The 20,577-nt window shown below is 31.8% G+C and overlaps 1 long non-coding RNA gene across 1 annotated transcript; it reads right to left on the bottom strand.

The window, feature by feature from the left end:
• Positions 1-224: 224 nt before the first annotated feature.
• Positions 225-19,190, bottom strand: LOC143228224 (uncharacterized). The gene is made up of 4 exons (XR_013015271.1): positions 19,068-19,190; positions 5,922-6,021; positions 2,641-2,750; positions 225-789 (listed from the first exon to the last, which is right to left on the bottom strand). It is a non-coding gene; the product is annotated as an uncharacterized LOC143228224 (long non-coding RNA).
• Positions 19,191-20,577: the final 1,387 nt, after the last annotated feature.

The following is a 20,577-nucleotide window of genomic DNA, read 5'->3' as shown; positions in this document are numbered from 1 at the left end:
ATAAACACGAACGTTACGCTTAATAATTAGGAATTTAATAAACAAGAACACACCTAAAATTTCCGATGCATCATTCAGAAATATGCTATTTAATTGAGGTCAATTAAATCCATTTGACCTATTATCTTGAAATCACTACTGTTACGCTCTGTCAATTAATAAACAGAATATAAAGTTTTATATTTATCATTTATAAACAAACACCTACGATACATTTCTTGCAACATGCGAACAAAATCATTTTTATTTTGTCCAAAAATTTCTATCAGAGAGATGTTACTTAAAGCTTCGTTTAAATTAGGGTTAATTTTGTAAACAATATATTCTACCAAATGTCATTGATTGATATACCTGAAAACAATTATATCATAAAACAAGCACACTTGTTATTATAAACTACAAATATAATAGTTCCACTTCTGTAACCTAAACTAAACACTGGTGTGTATTAAACGAAGTTTTACGATTCTTTCACTTTCTCCAAATTGTCTGCCTGTAAACTAATATAAAAACAACACGGGTTAAATTAAATAACGTCGATAGTTAAACACCTTCTAACATCCATAAAATTCGGCTAGCAGTAATCTACTGATCTCGTAAACTTAAATGAACCTTTTCAAAAAACAACTTGATCCTTACCAACATTTTATACGATCTCTTTCGGTAAAATTTGTTTGTTTATTTGGAATTAAGCACAAAGCTACACAATGAGCTAACTCTGCTCTGCCCACCACGGGTATGGAAACCTGGTTTATAATGGTGTGAGTCCGTAGACATACTGCTGTGCCACTAGTAATAAAAGAAAACAATAAAATCAATATCAAATAACGTTATTGATAAACTGATATTTATAAATATTAATATTTTGTGAACGTTCAGGTTGTAATTATAATGTATAAGACTAGCAATTAAAAAATCAAGACATTTAGCTACTAAGTCATTTCTTCTGAGTCGTTAACTTTAGAGCTTATCATTTTTGGGCTGATGGAACAGATCATTATTACATGTTCTTATTTATTATTACATGTTCTTATTTGTGTGTGTGTATGATATGAAAACACTGAATTAGCAAACGAGGAGTTTGTATGGATATTCTCTTCCAGTTGTATGTATTATTTTAGAGTAAATCACCATGTACATCAAGAAGACGTGCTGGAAGATGAGGATACTGTAAACTTCATTAAATTGGCCAATCACTTCAGTAGGCCTATGTCCATGAGTTAACACAACATGGCGTATTTCTGGCTTATTAAAAATGATTGAACACACGTGCACTAAATTGTTACGTTCAATGCATAATTTCATCATAGAGACAAAAACTGCAACACGAACACTAATACAGTGTTGTCTAAACCAACAACTTTGCCTCGCTTAATTTTTTTTCCATAAAGCAGAAAAATCTTCTTTTTTTTAAATGAGGTAAAGAAAAAAGTTACATAAAAACGTGAGTGCATGTGCAGGTTTCTTTATTGATTGAAAAATATTTTATTGACTGCTAATAAAATACTTTCGTGATGAAGAAGAAACTATCACCTCGTTAACGTCAGTCTGTATTTTATTGTGATCATCTAAAAGATAAAACTATCATATGGCATGTGAATACCTCCAAGCAACAGCACGAGTTTAGATTTTTCCTTAGAAATAAAATAAGAACAAAAATAAGATAAAATTCACCTTACAAACTGGTTTGTTCCTTCAATGGTTACTATAGCAGTTTAGATGAAAGAACAGTCGCAGTGTCATTAGAATTTTTTCTAAACCCTTTTTTTCCTTCTTGAAAACAATGGTTTTAAAATTGCATTCTTAAAGCGTTTTTCTCGGATATGAAAAAAATTAAACCTGTTTGATCTTACAAAATATCACTTTTGATCAAAATAAACTTACACCGTTACATGTAACTGTTTTAAGAACAAATGCTTGTTAAACGAAAACACCTTTTTAACAATAAAAATCCTTAAATCATTCCATCATACTTCTTTCATCCGTGTAATTTTACCATTTCGTCTGTTAACATGTTTTAAAAATTGACACTATAAAAAAACTCAAGATTTCATTTAAAGGCACCAGTTTATACAAAGTTCAATTGAAAGACTTTTAAGTACACTGTAAAGACACAAGCTGGTATTTTAACTGGTTTGATTAGAAAGTGGACTGTTTCTATGTCATTTAAAAGCAGAGTTTCATGCTGAGTTTAGTTGTACTGTACTGGAAACTATAGAACAGGGTATATTTTTAATATTTGATATTTGACAGTACAGTTCGCCGATTATGACTCGAAATTATAACTTCTATAGATACTCTGTATATCAACAAATGGGTGTGGTATAAATACCATACACTTATGAATAAACAGAAATGACAAATAAACAAAAAGACGAAACGATATATTTATTTTTAGGAATAGGTGTATTTCAGGTGAATAAACTGGAATCTGTAATATACTGTTGTGTAAAAGCGGCATAAAAACATAATAATGAAAGCAAAAAAGTATTAAAACAGTTTACTGGGACAATAGTTTACAAGAATAAAAACACTCTAGTTTTAAGAGAAAATATACTGGGTAAGCACAGGCAGGGATGGAGAGAGAAGGTGAGAGATGGTGTACTTAGTCGTGCAAACATAGAAGAAATCTGAGCTTACCCCAAGAAACTAGGAATGTCGGGTCCAGCCAGGACTCAAGCACAAAGGTCAGTATACATACAGGTGAATGAATACCAAGTATTGTGAAGTAATTCTTGGTTAAATGATGACTGTGAAGTGAAGCAAGAGAAAAAATGTTTATTAAACTCTTATAATAAAATCATATCGTGTTATAAAAAGAAAGACTTATTTAATCTCAAGTCGTGAAAAAAGAAAATAGTTACTTATAGAAAACTTTAACGATATAAATATCGTTTATTTTAATATGTTTAATACTATAGACCATAACTTCTGAAGTTCAGCTATGAAGTCTTCAGTGTTTTGTTATTTTTCTTGAACTGGAGATATTTAAGCCACACCACTAGCGACTCTAAACACTTAACTTTGAAATTAATAATAAATATTTTGACGTGAAGAAATATTAGAAAAACATCAATTTCTTGAAAGGTAAAACAAACAAACTTAATTTAGTCCATTCCTAATATTTATAAAATAAAACAAACCATTACATCTAATTTTATTATAAAATTAATCGATTACATCCAATCCCATGTTAAATTGAGTTAATTTATCAAGAAACAATCCTACATAAAGTTCTTTCAGCTAATCTGTTATAGGCTTACTTAATCTATTACGCCCAATACTTTCTTAAACTGAATTAATCTGTATACTTTTATCCTGCAGGAAGTGCTCTTAAATAATTGTGTTATATTGTGAACTTAATTAATCTATTAATATCTTACCCTAATTTTAAGTTAATAATATATTTTGTTTGAATATAAGAGAATATCAAAAAAAGAAAACGTCTGCAAATAATTGCTGACAGCAATGTTGGTTCTACCTCATTAAGTCACTGTAATCTGATACCCTCGAGAGCAGTTGTTCTTAACCTTTTTCATCGTCTAACTTCCTGAGACTTACCGTGACCCCTATAATAGTTTTTGTAATGGTGAACTTTGCGTAGAATAAAACAAAACTATATAAAGATCCTAATTTATTGCAAATGTTACAAATAAATGACCTTGAGAAATGCTACAAGTGCTAAACAAATGTAAAATCCATGGAATTACTGAACATCATACAAACCTACTTATTCACTCAGTGTGAGGGTTCATATAATATATATAATGAGAAAATACACTAAATACGATAGAAACTTTGATATTTAAATTTTTAGTTCGATGTATTAATATTATATAGTTAAAATTTAAGCAATTCAAAACGTTGTAATATATGAACATTTTTACTCAAAATTAGACAGGTGGTTGCGCAACAAGCATCTCGACGCGGTTCAACTGTGTTTCTCATTGGTGGGCAGTTACAGACACTAGCCACAAAAAATACAAACTGCTCCATGATTTCCCCAATAATTCCCAAACCTTCCGTGACCCTGAGAAACTTCAAACGACCCCCAAGGGGTCACGATCCCCAGGTTAAGAACCACTGCTCTACAGTATTAAGTATTATTATATATGTAAAAAACGGCTTTCTCTACCCATACCAGCCGTTTTTTACGCATATAATTTTTTTTACATAATATTTAGTAATCCGTGTTGACGAGAAAACCCACTTGTAGAGAAGATTTAGTTTTATTTCGCAAACTGCAAACATAATATCAAATTATACAAGTAAAAAATATGCAAAATTAAATAAATACAAACACTATAAAACAAATACAAACACTATAAAATTACAACCAAAATCACGAAAATACATTTTAAAACGATATTAACATGGATAATGTAAAATAAAACAATAACACGTTAAAGACGTTTCATTGTTGTTTATGAAAAAAGCTTTGTTCATGTTCATCTGAAATTAGCCAAGTAACTTACGTATCTAAAAATGAATATCACGAACACAGTTGACTTACTTCATATAACCTATGACATTCACAATAAATTATCGGACTGAGCATGCTCATTTTGTACATTTTTATTCAATATAATGTTAAAATCATATCTAAATGTTACTTGTTAATTTTTATCTTTATCACAATATTCCTGTCGTAGAATTTCCCTAGATTGAAAGGAAAAAAAAAAAAAAAGCTTTAGGAAACCTTTCAACAATGAATGAAAGTACACTTAACAACTTTCAAGCATAATTAACCTTGGTATTACCTGGTTGGCTACTCGCACAAAGTTCGTTGATCTATACTCTTAGTTAATGATCATCGTTGCAAACAATCAGAGGTGGCGCACTCTGTGACACGAAGAGGAAACAATGGCACCAGAAAAGTTTGTTTGTTTTTGAATTTCGCACAAAGCTACTCCAGGGCTATCTCGCTCTGTGCTAGCCGTCCCTAATTTAGCAGTGTAAGACTAGAGGGAAGGCAGCTAGTCATCACCACCCACCGCCAACTCTTGGGCTACTCTTTTACCAACGAATAGTGGGATTGACCGTTACATTATAACGCCCCCACGGCTGAAAGGGCGAGCATGTTTGGCGCGACGGGGATGCGAACCCGCGACCCTCAGATTACGAGTCGCACGCCTTAACTCACCTGGACATGCCGGCCCAGGCACCAGGGGAAAAAAAAGAAAGAAAAAGAGAAACTAGTTCTACAGTTATTGAAATACAAAAAGATATAGAAAAAATAGAATCACACATAAATACGAATAAACTACACATATCCACGTTCGCCGTACAGTGACAAGATATTTCTATTGTGAATACAGGTTTCCTGACGACGGATAATTTGCGTTGCGCATGGATGCTAAGAGAAAGTGTTGATGAGATATAAATAATGCCTGTTTTAAATTAGGAAAGATTGGAACAGGAAATATTAATAAGTCCAAGAAAAACCCGCAAGGAAATGCATTATCGTGAAATAATTAGTATGGCACTGGCACCATTTCCGACAAGGTTGAATGGTTTTCAAAATTTTGAAAACACGTAATTATGAAAAGGCCCTTATAGTTGAGAATAAACTAACAACTAATATTATTCTAATTAAGAATACAGGCATTTCCACTCAAGGGTAAAATAAATGCTAATATGGTTCTAAGTACGAAAGCCCTTTTAGTCGAGAGTAATCTAAATACTAATATAGTCCTAAGTAAATATAAAGGCCCTTTAAGTAGAGAATAAATGGACTACTAGATTATGAAGACTTGTGTTAGATGCTAACTCTAGTACCACGATAATAAGATGTGGTTGGCTTGAAGATATTTTAGAAGCATTTTCATACAACAAATATGTTTGCCACTCAAAGTTCCATATATTATGTTGGGATATATTAATTTGATCAACTTACACAAGAACAAACAAAATCAACTCACATTATTAGTTCAAGCTCACAGTAAAAGATGTAATTGATCCCGGTGGCATCAGTTCTTTCAGGGAATCATTCTTACGTATGTCCAGTTACCATTCTAATACCTTATAACCAAAAGATGTTTTAATGAGATAGGTAACAATATAAATGAGTTTCATTAGTCAAAATACTTTTTTTGAACTTCTAAAAACAAAACATTATCACAATTTGCCTTACATATTCGACATTTTCTACAATATAGCTTTTCTCTCAGCACAACCAAGAAAAAAAAATTCTTTAACCAGTAAGATGAAGACTATGAAAAATGTTAAAAGCAAAGCTAAAAAAATAAGTAAAACAACGATTAATGCAAACTATAAGACATGTGGACAACAACTTAAATTTACAATCACTTGAAATAATGATTATTTCCTCAAATAGGAAAAATTTACTGACCACAAGGTCCGTACCAACCTGCCAAACATAATCACTTCTTCCAATTAAACAAGTCACACTCGCCCTCCCAGCCGTGGGGGCGTTATAATGTGACGGTCAATCCCACTATTCGTTGGTAAAAGAGTAGCCCAAGAGTTGGCGGTGGGTGGTGATGACTAGCTGCCTTCCCTCTAGTCTTACACTGCTAAATTAGGGACGGCTAGCACAGATAGCCCTCGAGTAGCTTTGTGCGAAATTCCTAAACAAACAAACACAATCAGGAACCAGCTCACGTAACTCGAGTCAGCTAGCTCACAAGGTCAGCTTACTGGTCACAAAGCCCTAATCAAATGAGAAGACGAACAGTCTAGATCACTAGCAACCAGACAGCTCGAGGTTATGTTTACAGGCTGGTAAAATCAAATTTATTGTTTAAAATTGAAACCTGACATACACTTAAGTTGAGTAATGAATTTAAGACAAAATACGGTTGCGTATAGTTCTTAGTATAATATACAACAACTTTTCCAGTTGTATTTTAATCGCTAAAAAAATATAGCTAATCTACTGCTTAATATTGACATGAGTTGACTAGTCAATAGCTTGTGAACAGAAACTCATAAAAATAATATGATAAGTCGCCTTCTTTCATTAAAAGAGTTATAACATACATTTTAGGCTCAGCAACCAGTTTTTGCATTGTTAGACAAAACTAATAATCACAAGTATCACATATTCGACATTAGGTAACTACGGCATTTGTTAGTTTAGGTCTTTTTAGTGTTTCTTAATATATATTTTATAGGCCCAACAAATTTGACTGTTTCAAATATCACTCGTCATAATCGCATTTGTTTATGGAATTAAAAACAGCCAATGGTCTGTAGAGAAAATAACGGGATAGCAAACGGCTAATAAACATAATATACTAAGATAAAAAGAAAAGTAAAAACTGGCGACATGGAAAAAAATCGTGAAAATCTGGAATCTAGAAAAATATGATAACCTTTATTTTTTTCGTAAAAATACGAAAAACGACCTACGGACTGGTAAGCAGTTAATAGAGCAGTCGGAAATGTGAAGCCACAATGATGAGCAAAAGACGCCTACTGCAGTTAAAATAAAGGAGAATGATAAACAACAAAACAAAATGTTTTGGAGCTGAGATAAAGGGTGAGCAGGATGATAAAGCTCAAGTTAAAATGAAAAATAACGAAAACCAAAAGTGCTGAAGTTAAAAAGAAACAGAATGTGAACAAGAGATGTTTTGAACTTTATGTGTAGAAAAAGTAGAATGACGATGAACAAACTTTTTGTTTCTTTGTTTTTGAATTTCGCACAAAGCTACTCGAGGGCTATCTGTGCTAGCCGTCCCTAATTTAGCAGTGTAAGACTAGAGGGAAGGCAGCTAGTCATCACCACCCACCGCCAACACTTGGGCTAGTCTTTTACCAATGAATACTGGGGTTGACCGTCACATAATAATGCCCCCAAGGCTGAAACGACGAGCACGTTTGGTGTGACGGGGATTCGAGCCTGCGACTCTCGGATTACGAGTCGAGTACCTTAACCACCTGGCCATCCCGGGCCCGCGGCGAACGTAAGACGAGAAGAAATATAAAATATAAAATATCAAAGACCAAATGATTGCCCAATAATGTTGGAGAACACAGTTTGTTTCATTGTATGCAAACTATCAGACACCCAAAACTCAATCGACACAAGAAACTATAATTTCCTTCTCAACATATAAGAGGCTGATAAACTGAGTGTTATGAAAGTTAATAATCATATTTGTTGTTAAATTTCAGTTACAATCCTCCGACTTAAAGCTTAACCACTTTCTTCCACTTCAACAAATAAGTAAGTTATTTAAAAACTATTCATATCAAGTTACACCGAGACTTTTCCACAGCTGAACTCAGGTTTGCCTGTGTCCAGAAAAAACATATGCGAAAGTATAAAAGATATTTAAAAAACAAATTCAGTTCTTTCTCATCTATTTGAGACAGGAAATACAGTCACGCCGATCCTACAGAGTAGAATACTAGGTACCAACGGAAGTTACTTTCTCCCTAGAGACCAGGTACAATTTCAAAGCGGAGGTGGGAAAGAAATACACCGGATATGACCATCGACACTTCGTGACCTTGAAATGGACAAGCGAAAGTTAGAGAGGTAATGGTCCATAAAAAGAAGTTTGTTTTTTTCTTATTTCTTAGATGAAGATTATTCAAACTGCCAAATTACATACTTCGGCCGGATTAGCTTCATACACACTCCTTTTAAATAATTTGTGACTTTAACCTTCTCTCGGAACAACGGCTTAATGTGAATATAAAATACACTAGTATATAATCACAATTCACTTGTGAACAGGGTCTAGCACCATGCAGTTTTTATAATAAAACCGTAAATCGATTAACTCTTTCCTTAAGGAGGGAATATTACCTATAGTTACTTTTGATTTTAACATTAGCATTCCCGCATATTAGTTTGAAAAAAAGTTTATAGTAGCTATCACAAAACTTTAAAGACATCATATTATTTTATACTTCCTTAAAACACAGTCTGACGTAGGTGTGTCAATACACAACTGTGCCTACTAGTCACTACGTGTGCGTGCTTTCTTTTCTGTTTCCCTAACGAGTTGTATTGATTCATCAGCTGGAACCATACCAACTAAAGAACCAAACCGTTATTTTTTGTTAAGTGTTTGAGTACTTGTTCAGTTGCAAAGTCGCAAAGCTCTGTACAACATTGTTAAATATTTAAGAAATTGGTGATAATTGGAGTTTAATTATTTTAATTGTTTTACCGATTTCATTTTCTTATTAAAAAGATGGTTCTTCAAAACCGGAATGTCAAAAATGGTATTCAGCAATTTCTTGTTACAAAAGGGAGAGAAATCAATGTAACAATTTTAAAATTTTTTAATCCTAATTTTGTCTGACATTGTTAACACTCGACTTCAATAATTCACCCTCAAGGTAAATAGATTTTACTTTCCATATAATGCTTCAGCTTAAAACGAGCTACTACTAGGTCCCAATTATGGCCATATCATAGCAATATACTATACTTGTGAAAAATGCACCCCATAGAGCTCCTAATAGAAACAGGGAGCATCAACATATCCATGTTGTTCAGCAACATATTTCACTTTGTACCTTTGGCAGTGTAATCACAGCTCTGTTTTAAACACAAAATGTGATAACACATCTAGTTTAGTAAATTCTAATCAAATGAATGTGTAACTTTCACAAACATTTCTTTTCATACATCAAACATTATAAAGACCACTGTCAGATTGTAATGATAGTGATTTTATAGGCTCACAATCTCTTCACAAATATTGTTGAATACTCTGAACACAGAACATGTCATAGTACTGTCTATTATATAAGCTCATCTTCAGATGAATATTGACAATTACACTGAACACGTTATAACATTGTCTATTTTATAAGCTCATCTCCAGATGAATATTGGTGATCACTCTGAATACGTTTTAATATTGTGTATTTTATACGTTAATCTCCAGACAAACATTGTCGATTACTCTGCATTCAGATCATGTTGTAGTATTACCTATTTTGTAAATTCATTTCCAGACAAATATTTTCGGGTACTATGTATCCAGTTCGTATTATATATGGAAGTTTTTCCATACAAACAATGGCTGAAATCATAATCATGAGTACTCCATAAACTCATAATTTTTAGTTGGAAGACTAGCTCATAAGATCACATTAAGCTGTCTTATATTATTGTAAATTACAAATATATCCAAGTATATTTTCGTGTACTTGTGGTGACTAAAATTAATTGTTTAATAAAAAATTGAAACTGTGTGAAATATTACTAAAGATCATAATAAGTAAAAGTATTTTATATTTTTAAAATCTGACAATTACCAATAATCGTCAACTTATATCATTATCCTAGGACTAACTTTTTTTTTTTATCCTCCACAAACAGTGTCATTGTATACAGAATTAAAGGCTTGAATGACTGATATAAACTCCAAGCATTGAATAAAGTAACAGACCCGAGGTATCTGAACATTTGACCTTACAAATATAAATCAGACTTTGAAATCGCTGTTTGTTCGACCACTGCGTCAGGGAAAGAAACGTTGTCTTTATAAGTTCAAGCAAGCAGAGAGACAAGATACAAGGTTATGTTCAACCCTGTAAACATATAAATTCTTCTGTTTATCAGGAAATTGCAACCGCCATTTCAAAATTATCAGTGATTGAAAAGAAATCACACAGAAATAAATAAATTATCATTTGTAGGAAAAGAAAACTGAAGTTACACGTACATAAAATGTGTAATAAATCTATGAAGTGAGAATTTTTATTGTAACAAATGTGATTTAGATAATTATGTGTAGGTCAAAACTTAATAAACTTCGTTGTTAAAGTTTTGTTTCTACTCATCTATTTATTTTTATACTTACTTATTAAAAAATGGGTTGTTCACACAGGAAACTTTATAATTTGTGTTTAAGTGTAGCCCCCCAGTGGTTCAGCGGTATGTCTGCGGACTTACACGCTAAAATCCGGGTTTCGATACCCGTGGTGGGCAGAGCACAGGTAGCCCATTGTGTAGCTTTGAGCTTAATTCAAAACAAAACAATAACAAGTTTAAGTGTAAGGTTTGTAATGTTTAATATTAAATAAAAAGACAGATTTCTCAAATTAAATGAAGTACTTCAATAGAATAATTTAAAAAATAGCAATATGACCAACTGATATAACATTTTGTAACGACTGAAATTTTTGGATAAAACAATTGCTCTAAAGTCTTTTAAGAAACGTTGGGCAACAGAATGAATCAAGCAAAAAGATAAATTTGCTACGATAATTTCAGTATGGAAACCAGGATCACTTGCCCAACAAAATATTAACAGTTATAATAAATCTTTTTTTACACCAACAATTTGATCTCCGTTAAAAGTGAAAGCGCATTACGTGACACCATAGTCAGCTTAAAGATAGAAAAGGGGGAACGATTTTCTGTTAAAAAGCATATGACTTCATCGACGTGACATCAAACATCGAGGCACATGTATAACACTGAATGCATCGATAGTGATCTTATAACAATATATAAAACATGGCACATGTATAACATTGAATACGTCATTAATGATCTTCTTACAACAATGTACAAAACATGGCATGTGTAAAACACTGAATATGCTTTTAGTGATCTCACAGCAAAGGATAAAACCTGGAATGTATACGTACGTGTGTTTTTCTTATAGCAAAGCCACATCGGGCTATCTGCTGAGACCACTGAGAGGAATCGAACCGCTGATTTTATCGTTGTAAATCCGAAGATATACCGCTGTACTAGCGGGGGTGCAGTGTACGTATATAACAGTGAATATGTCACCAATGATCTTATAGTAATGGATAAAGCTTGAGGTAATTCACAAAGACAAGAAATCCACTTGAAATAAAAATGTATTCTAAAGGTTAACAAAGATGACTTAAAAACAATCGAAAAGTTGTTCTGTACTTTATTTTAATAAAAGTTTTAATACCCATACTAGCTGTCTTGAAATATAAAGCGTAAAAAATAAAATAAATTAATTTATGATTTCAAAGAATAAGTTTAAAAATTAAACAACTGTTTACGCTCGTTGAAACAAACAAACAATAATTTAAACTTACAAATAAAATAATTGCTTAAGGTTAGATATAATGACTGAATAAAAACAATAGTGTAACTTTATCATAGAAACAGCAGTTTAGCTATTTGTAAAATAATATATTTCATATCTATGACAAAGTTACTGTCCTTAATTTGAAGTACTGACCAGAGAAGAAACATGCTTGTGGTTTAAAATCTCAAACAGTCCTTTATGTTCAGATTTGAAATTGATCGTGGATTTAAAACAGTAATTTAAGTTGAAACTTGAAAGACGTCTAAGCTTCCAAATAGAATTAACTGTCGAAGAAAATCAAATACCAATTTAAGTTTAAAAAATTAAATATTGATGTACGCTTAAAAAAGCAATACTGAATTAAACAAAAAGGGTTAAGTTTCACCTAAAATTAACATTATATATGTATTTGTGTACACGAGCCTGTATCCACATATGTATGCATATAGTCTTTATGATAAAAAATTGGATAAACCAAGCAACTTCTATACTAAAACAAAACCAACAAAAGTTCTAAAATTAAAACTTCATAACGCACTACTTTTCATGTCTCAAGTTATATATTTAGTACTACTCTGTACCGTTACCAAGTTACGTTGTCATAGTAACAGTCACAAACATGTAACGGTCGAAATTTTGCTTTACTGTTGTAGTAAAATGTAATCTTATTATAATTTAATATGTGGTTATAATAACGTTCATTTTTCTATACACAGCTATAAACTGAAGAATAGTAAAACCAACACCAAATGCGATGATTACCATCAGAAGTTACGAATATCTATATCACACCTTGTAAAGACCTATTTTATTACTTGTGGTTAATACTGATGTGTATTTTAAAATTTGTAGGAAGATACTGACTAAGAAAATATCCCTTCTAAGCTTGTCTCCATCTTCAACATTTAAAGTGTTGTTAGAGGACTCTAATTTAACGACGTTTCGTTAGAATATTTCAAACAGTGCTTGAAATAGATGAATAGAGTATGAGAAGAGAGACATAAATTATATTACAATTTAAACGAACTAAATACATGGTTTTTGAATGATCTTATACGGTAACAGCGTGTCTATCTGATAAACTTTACACGTTTCTCTCGGTGCAAATATTTTCTTTTGTGCACTGTATTTAACATAAAAACATTAAACAATTTATCATTCTGCCTTTCTTATTTCCGTTTATCTTTTATATTTTTTCTTTAGACATACAATTCTTGTTCTGTTTTAAAATTTCTTGATATCTCTGTCTCCCTTTCCATTTCTTTACATTCGTATCTTTTCCATAAGAAATAATATTATCCACGTGGGATTTTTTCCACAACTTATACTTCAATTTCTACTATATTTCAAGCATATACATTCTTTTATTGGCTGGCTCTCCTCATCTTCAGAATCATGAGTATGTTGTAAAAAAAACTTAAGAAAAATCATTCACTGAACGCTGTTGTCGGCTTCGATCAAGTAATGATTAATCTCGAGTAACCCATCATCTAATGTAATGTATAATACAGTATCTAAAGAAAACTTGCATTAAATTAATGCTACAGCGATAAGGGAAACTTTACGTTAGAGCCTACACTCAGAAGGGATTAATGTTTGTACTCTCTCTCTTATAATTTTGACCGCGAATGCCTCAAGAAATATACGAATAACAACTACCCTTTGATCTAACGCCTGCTTATTAATTACCTTCAAAAACCCAATCATGCTTAAATAATTCTTCCAACGAATCTTCATCTGCTATAGAGCAAGACAGACGAACGAGTGACTTTCATAAAGTCACTACTTATATCCTCAAGAATATAAGATTAATATTTCTTTAATCAGAAAACGTGTATCATACGATAATGTTTAAAATACTTAAAGCCTTCAGTCGGTTCTGAAAGTTCATCATAAAATGTTTAGATTTGTTTTTCTTTCTGGAAAGCGTTTTTTCCTAGTAGTGAGCGAGAAAAAAACCTGCAAGACAATTCTAAAAGTCAGTATGAAAGCTATCGTTTACATTTCATATATTATACTACACATAAAAGGAATACCGCCGTTTTACATAGAGAGACAAAAATTAAAGAGTAAACCTTACTTGTAGGAGTGGGAAGCATAAAAAAGCAACTGTACAAGTTTCCACAGTTGTGCCATTTAGATAAAGAGAGAAGGTCAGTAATAAATAGTTTACATTATTTAGATATTTATTAAATTATACAGGAAATAATAAAAATACTCCCAAAATAGACTAATTTTTTTATATTTTAACCTTAAAAAAAAACGTAGAGCTGCTGAAACCTGAAAAGGTGTTCCTGAATAGCAGCATGAAAATGAAATCTGTGGGTTTCATTTGTTATTCTTAAAGGACAAACGAAGGCAACATTGTTTTCTGCAAAATAAATTATGATGCTAAAAACCAAAAAAAAATGTGTAAATGATTAGATTCGGAAGTGCACTGAAGATTCTAAAATAGAGTAGTTTTATACATGTGTGAAAACAATATTATTATCGTGTAGAAACAGCACTTTCAAGCAGGCTTCTCTGCCCAATATCACATAATGATCTGTGTAAGAAAGTGCTAACAAAATAGCTTCACAAAAAATAACAGTGTTACACCGATTAATCGAAGTTAAGAGAATGTACTCATTGCTTTACACTGAACAATTTAAGTTAACTGCAAGTAATCCTACTTTTACACTCATTAAATGAATTTAACAGTATCTGCTTATTATCTTTACATTGAACTATTTTAGTTAGAAGTAGATACTATAATTAACTTTAGACTAACTACTTTAAGTAAAAAGAATCTATTCACAGATTTACAATGAACAATCTATGTTAACCGAAAGTAGTCCTAGCTATACACTAAATATACTGCACAACAAAGTTTTTGCTTCTTGAACACTGTTGGGTGTTCCTTATAGATATTTGGCTGCTGATCACGAATATCACATCCACATTTGCCCATCACGTACCATTTCATCGAAATCTTCAGTTTTGCTACAATGGAAAAACGATATCAGGGCAACTGGTATCCGTCAATGCTTGCTGACTACTGTTGGATACTGTAACGTGATGCACCGGACATTGAATACAAACGAAAATCAGGAGCAAAACACTTTTAATTATGTTGAACTTAATAGCGTATTAGAAACATAAACGCAATTAAATACGTTATTGCCGGTAAACAGTTAACTGTCTATTTCTCAGAGTTCCTACATGATGAAGCAAAACCAAAACTATATTTGTGCATACCAACCAGGTACCTGTCACAATCAGCAAAAACTTTTCACAAAATATATTTTGGAAAGTAACAGAATCTATTCATACCTTCTCAGTAAAGTATCCAAATTAACTGAAAGTAACCCTAGCTTTACACGAACTCAAGCAAGTTAACAGAAACCATAAAAAAAGACAGTTCACACTGAATCACGCAATTTAAGGAATATTGTGAATACGAAAATTTAAATAACATTAAACAGTACGAACTTACAAGTTTGATACTGAAACCTCGTCAGAAACTAAGCACAATGTCGTTGTTTTGTTTCAGTAAATAGAGGAATTTCTAAGCCATAACTTCAACAGAAAGTATTCTTATCTAACACCCCTGTCCCAAAAGTAATTAGTTTACACAGCAGTGTAGTGTTATAGTTTACAAGCACGTCCTCTATTACATTTTACTGCATTGTACTCTGCTCATTAACTACACTTTAGCACACAACACTATATGTTACAATGTACAACCCTATATACTAACTAAACTTTAGTACACACCACTATATGTTACAATTCAGTATCATATTCATTAACTACACATTAATACAAACCACTATATGCTGCAATTGACTAGCCTATGCATTAACTGCACTTGAGTAAACATCACTTTACGCTATATTTTACAAGCTTATTAATTAATCACATTTAAGTATACCCCACTATATGTTTCCGTTACAAGCTTATTCATTGATTTCATATTATTATTAACCATTACTACTTTCAATTAACTAGATCATGGGTTGAATTAACTACATTTTAGCACACATCACGGTATATTACACTTCACTAGCCTATTCATTGACTACAACTTAGTGCACATCACTGTATAATAAAATGTACTGGCGTATCTACTAATTACACTTTAGCACATACTACTGTATGTTATACTTTAGCAGCCTATTCCTTAAGTACACTTTAATAAACATTTCTGTATTTGGTTACGCACTATTAGCCTATTCGTTAATTACACTTTAGTACTAATAACTAACTGTACGTTACATTTCATTAGGCTATTCATTAACAACATTTTAATACACATCACAGTAAGTTAACTTTAAAATACTATTCATTAAGTGCATTTTATTTACACACACCAACATAATACCAACTTTACTACCCTATTCATTTGTTACACCTTAGTACCGATTACTGTATTTTACACCTTTCTACTCTTTTCATTAATCAGAGAATAGTAAAAAAAAAAGCGTAAGTAGCATTTTTCGATGAGCGTGAAACGTCTCTGCAACGTTACAACTTATACCTAAATATTATGATAGAAGTAAAGAAAACATAAAAAAGATTGAAATTAAAACTGAAACAAAATATCGAAAAAAAAGATAATTTAGAGGAAAGATATTTTGTCTCAGTTGAATTTTAATCTGTTTTTATTTTTCTTACTTTGTAGTATTTACGCATAAGAAGTAAATTTCATAGAAAAAAATTATTCTCAGCTTTCAAAATATAACACATGGATTTTTTTAAACATCTACGCATGCACCTTTGTTGCAGGCTGTACGATCTGACTGAGATAGCTAGTTCGAAACGTCATCCTCTTAAAATAAAAATATAAAATATCCTGGCGAATGTTTAACCTATTCTTGAATTTTGATATCTTTGTTGCCTATGTGATATCCTATATATTTCTTTTTATTCACTTATCGCGCTTTAATACACTTTACTAACTTATTCGGTACACACTGCTGTAAGTTACTTTTTACTAGCCTACTTACTAAGTATACTTGAGTCCAAACCACTGTAAGTTAGATTTTGCTCGCCTATGTATTAACTACACTTTAGTAGCCCATTCATTAATTACATTTTATTACACACGTGTGAATTACACTTTACTAACCTATTTATTAAAAACACTATAGTACCCACCACTGTATGTTACACTTTACTATATATTACTGTACCTTAGGCTTTACTAGCCTATTCATTAATTACACTTTAGAACGTATAACAGTAAATTAAAATTTACTATAAAATTATGTAAGAAATTACGCGTAGTGGTTGTTCAAAGCAACAAAAGGAATGTTGAAAGTCAAAACATCAAGAAGTTAACTATATATATATATAAACTATATATTCGTATGTAACTTGTTGGTGGTTTGACCTTCAACATTTTTCTTTTCTTTCTTTTTTTCTGATACACTTTATTAGCCTATTTATTAATTACACTTTAGCAAACACCGCCGTTGCATGTTATACTGTACTAGTCTTTATTATGCAATTTATTAGCCTAATTTTTACTTACACTTTAGTACTTACAAATGATACATTTTAGAAGCCTATTCATTAACTATACTTCAATACAAACCAATGTAAGCCACACTTTACTCGGCTATTCATTAATTACACGGTAGTACACACCAATGCATGTTACACTTTACTAGTATATTCACTTTTGTACACATCACTTGTACGTTATATTTTATTAGCCTATTCATTAAGCACACTTTACTATGCAGTATTTTGTTACATATTACTAACCTATTCATTAAGCACACTTTACTATGCAGTATTTTGTTACATATTACTAACCTATTCATTAAGCACACTTTACTATGCAGTATTTTGTTACATATTACTAGCCTATTCATTATACTTTACTAGTCAGATGACTAACTAAATTTTAATACAATGTGTTATGTCCATATCTGTAACAGTGAGAATAATTAACAATTTCATAAGTCCCTCAGGTTTGATTGTTAACCATACTACTATTATAACTACAAATCACGAACCATGGGCATACAAAATATGAAAGTCCTACAAGCATAGGTTAAACGGCTAATCGTCAAGTGAGATTTGGTTTGTTTTTAATTTCGTGTAAAGCTACCTGCGCTAGCCGTCCCTAATTTAGCAGTGTAAGACTAGAGGGAAGGCAGATAGTCATTACTACCCACCGCCAACTCTTGGACTACGCTTTTACAAACGAATAGTGGGATTAACCGAACATTTAAAACGCCCTCAGGTCTGAAAGGGCGAGCATGTTTGGTGCGATGGGGATTCGAACCCGCGACCCACGGATTACGAGTCGAGCGCCTTAACCACATGCCGAGCATGTGAGATTTGGTCAATCGGAAATGTGATTATTTCATAACAGCAGGACCTGTGTCGAATGTTCCTTTGTAGTATTACTGACTTATTCATTGTTAGTCTATTGGTAGAGAAACAAAACATTTTTTACACTATAAACTATTTTATTAAAGTCCACTGTTCATATTTTATAGACTTGCATCATAAGCTACACTCTCGAAACTACACGTGAATATCTAATCTCAGGATATCCTGGTAATAGATCTAGGCCAGGACACGTAACAAAAAGAAAAAGAAAAAAGCGGTTGTCGCCATTATCCAGGTGAAATGCTGTGTGGTCTAGCAGGTGTTTCATAGCATTTTATGGAATAAGCATCTAGTCCTTTTTTGTATCCATAAAACAGACCGTCCTTGAAGAAAAGTTAGTTTTGTTTTTATCGTTTCATCATATACATTTTTCATACTGAAACGACAATTATACCATTACGACCAAGGAATGGTGCTGACACAATAGTTACCTGCGTTTTTGTGAGAAATATCGTTAGTTATTACTACTGTTTGCTGTTAAGTGCAAAGCTGCTCAATGGCTTATTTGGGCTCTGCCAAACACTCGATTTTTAGTTATACCTTCTTAGATTTCCCGCTGAAGTACTGGGCAGAAAGGGGCGTGTGTTAGTATCATATGGTAATATTTAGTTTAAATGACAGATAAAAAATATAAATGACTATCGTGTAAAAGTAAATACGCATACTCACTCTGTTTTCAGTATTATGAAAATGAGGGCCTAATCTTAGGATCAAAAGTTAGTGAGTGAGTCGTGTTGGAAATTCAAGTACAGGAGATCGCAGTTCTGATCCCTTGGTTTTTGGTAGAATTCTGAAAATAAATTAACAGTCTATAAATTCACATACAGAATATATGTAATTCTCAATGTCTGTAGTAAAAAGTTATTTAGTCACACTACAATGAAGCGATGTTAACTCCTCACAATAAACTGTAATTTGCTCAAGCTGAAAGGTTTTAGCATATAAACGTTAAACTATAGTGTCCTCACTCCAAAACGCTTTAGTATGCTATACATTACAGTAAAAGGTATTGTCTTCAACCTATAAGTTTAATTTCACAGTGGAATTTGGTGTTTTCAACTACTAATAAATTTTGGTAAAATGTGCACTACAGTAAAACGTAGTATTTCCAGTCTGTAACAAGCTGTATTATTATATAGCTCACAATAAAGTGCAATGTCCTCATGTAGAATACCTTCTATAACTTATACTTCTCCAGCCTATTTATTAATTACAATTTAGAACACACAACCGTGTGTTACACTTTACTAACTATGTTAGTAAAAAACAAAGGGAGGGGGTATTCTGTTAATCCAGAGTAAAAGCAATCCCAAAGTTGTAATGAATGTCATTGTTTTTTTGATGTATTTTATAGTAAACATTTTTCATACTGAAATTAAGAAATAAATTACCGTGTAATTTATCGTTGTGTTTAGTCACACTAAAACCACTATATATTACACTTTACTAGTTTATTCTTACTTGTATTGTGTCTATACCTGTATTACTTACTGTTTATGAGTATTATATTATACTATATTAGTTTTATTATTATAAGTTACACTACTTATCTTCAAAGTTCAACAACGTATTCTTAACCATAACACCAGGTTCAAAGATGTGTACTTGTTAATATCTTTAGGTTCAACAGTATTCAACAACTATTATTTTAAATTACAGTTTTTACAGCAAAGAAGAATATTTACACTACAGCTACGACGTTTCAATCACTGGTGCGATAATTGTCCAGTACAGAAGTTTTAACGGTAAAAACGGTTCGAGTACATTGAATCTAATATAAAAACCTGGGTAACTTATCTAATATCATACATGAGCTGTTTATTGTTCACTACATCAAAACTGCAGTGTCCCCAATCTATAACAAGTTGTAATTTCATATATATCACAGTAAAATTTAATGTTTAAACCTATAATAAGTTGCAATACCATACAAATCAGCAGCATCATGGTAAAATGTAATATTTCCGTCGATAGTAAGATGTATTATTCTGTACAACATAGCGAATTTTGTATCATAGTACGCTGAAAGCTTAAATATAATAAATAGTAAACTCTAATTTCCTTATTGCATAAGGAAAATATCATGTTATAAATATTTTATTAAATTGTAGTGTTCTAAATCCCTAACAAACTGTTGTTTTATATTGCAACAAAATGTAGTCTTCAGTATACAATATGT

This window comes from Tachypleus tridentatus, chromosome 10 (assembly GCF_004210375.1).
Source record: "Tachypleus tridentatus isolate NWPU-2018 chromosome 10, ASM421037v1, whole genome shotgun sequence".
NCBI classification, from domain to species: Eukaryota; Metazoa; Arthropoda; class Merostomata; order Xiphosura; family Limulidae; genus Tachypleus; species Tachypleus tridentatus.
Note: the sequence above shows the minus strand (reverse complement) of the source record. Positions and strands in the feature narration are given on the sequence as shown.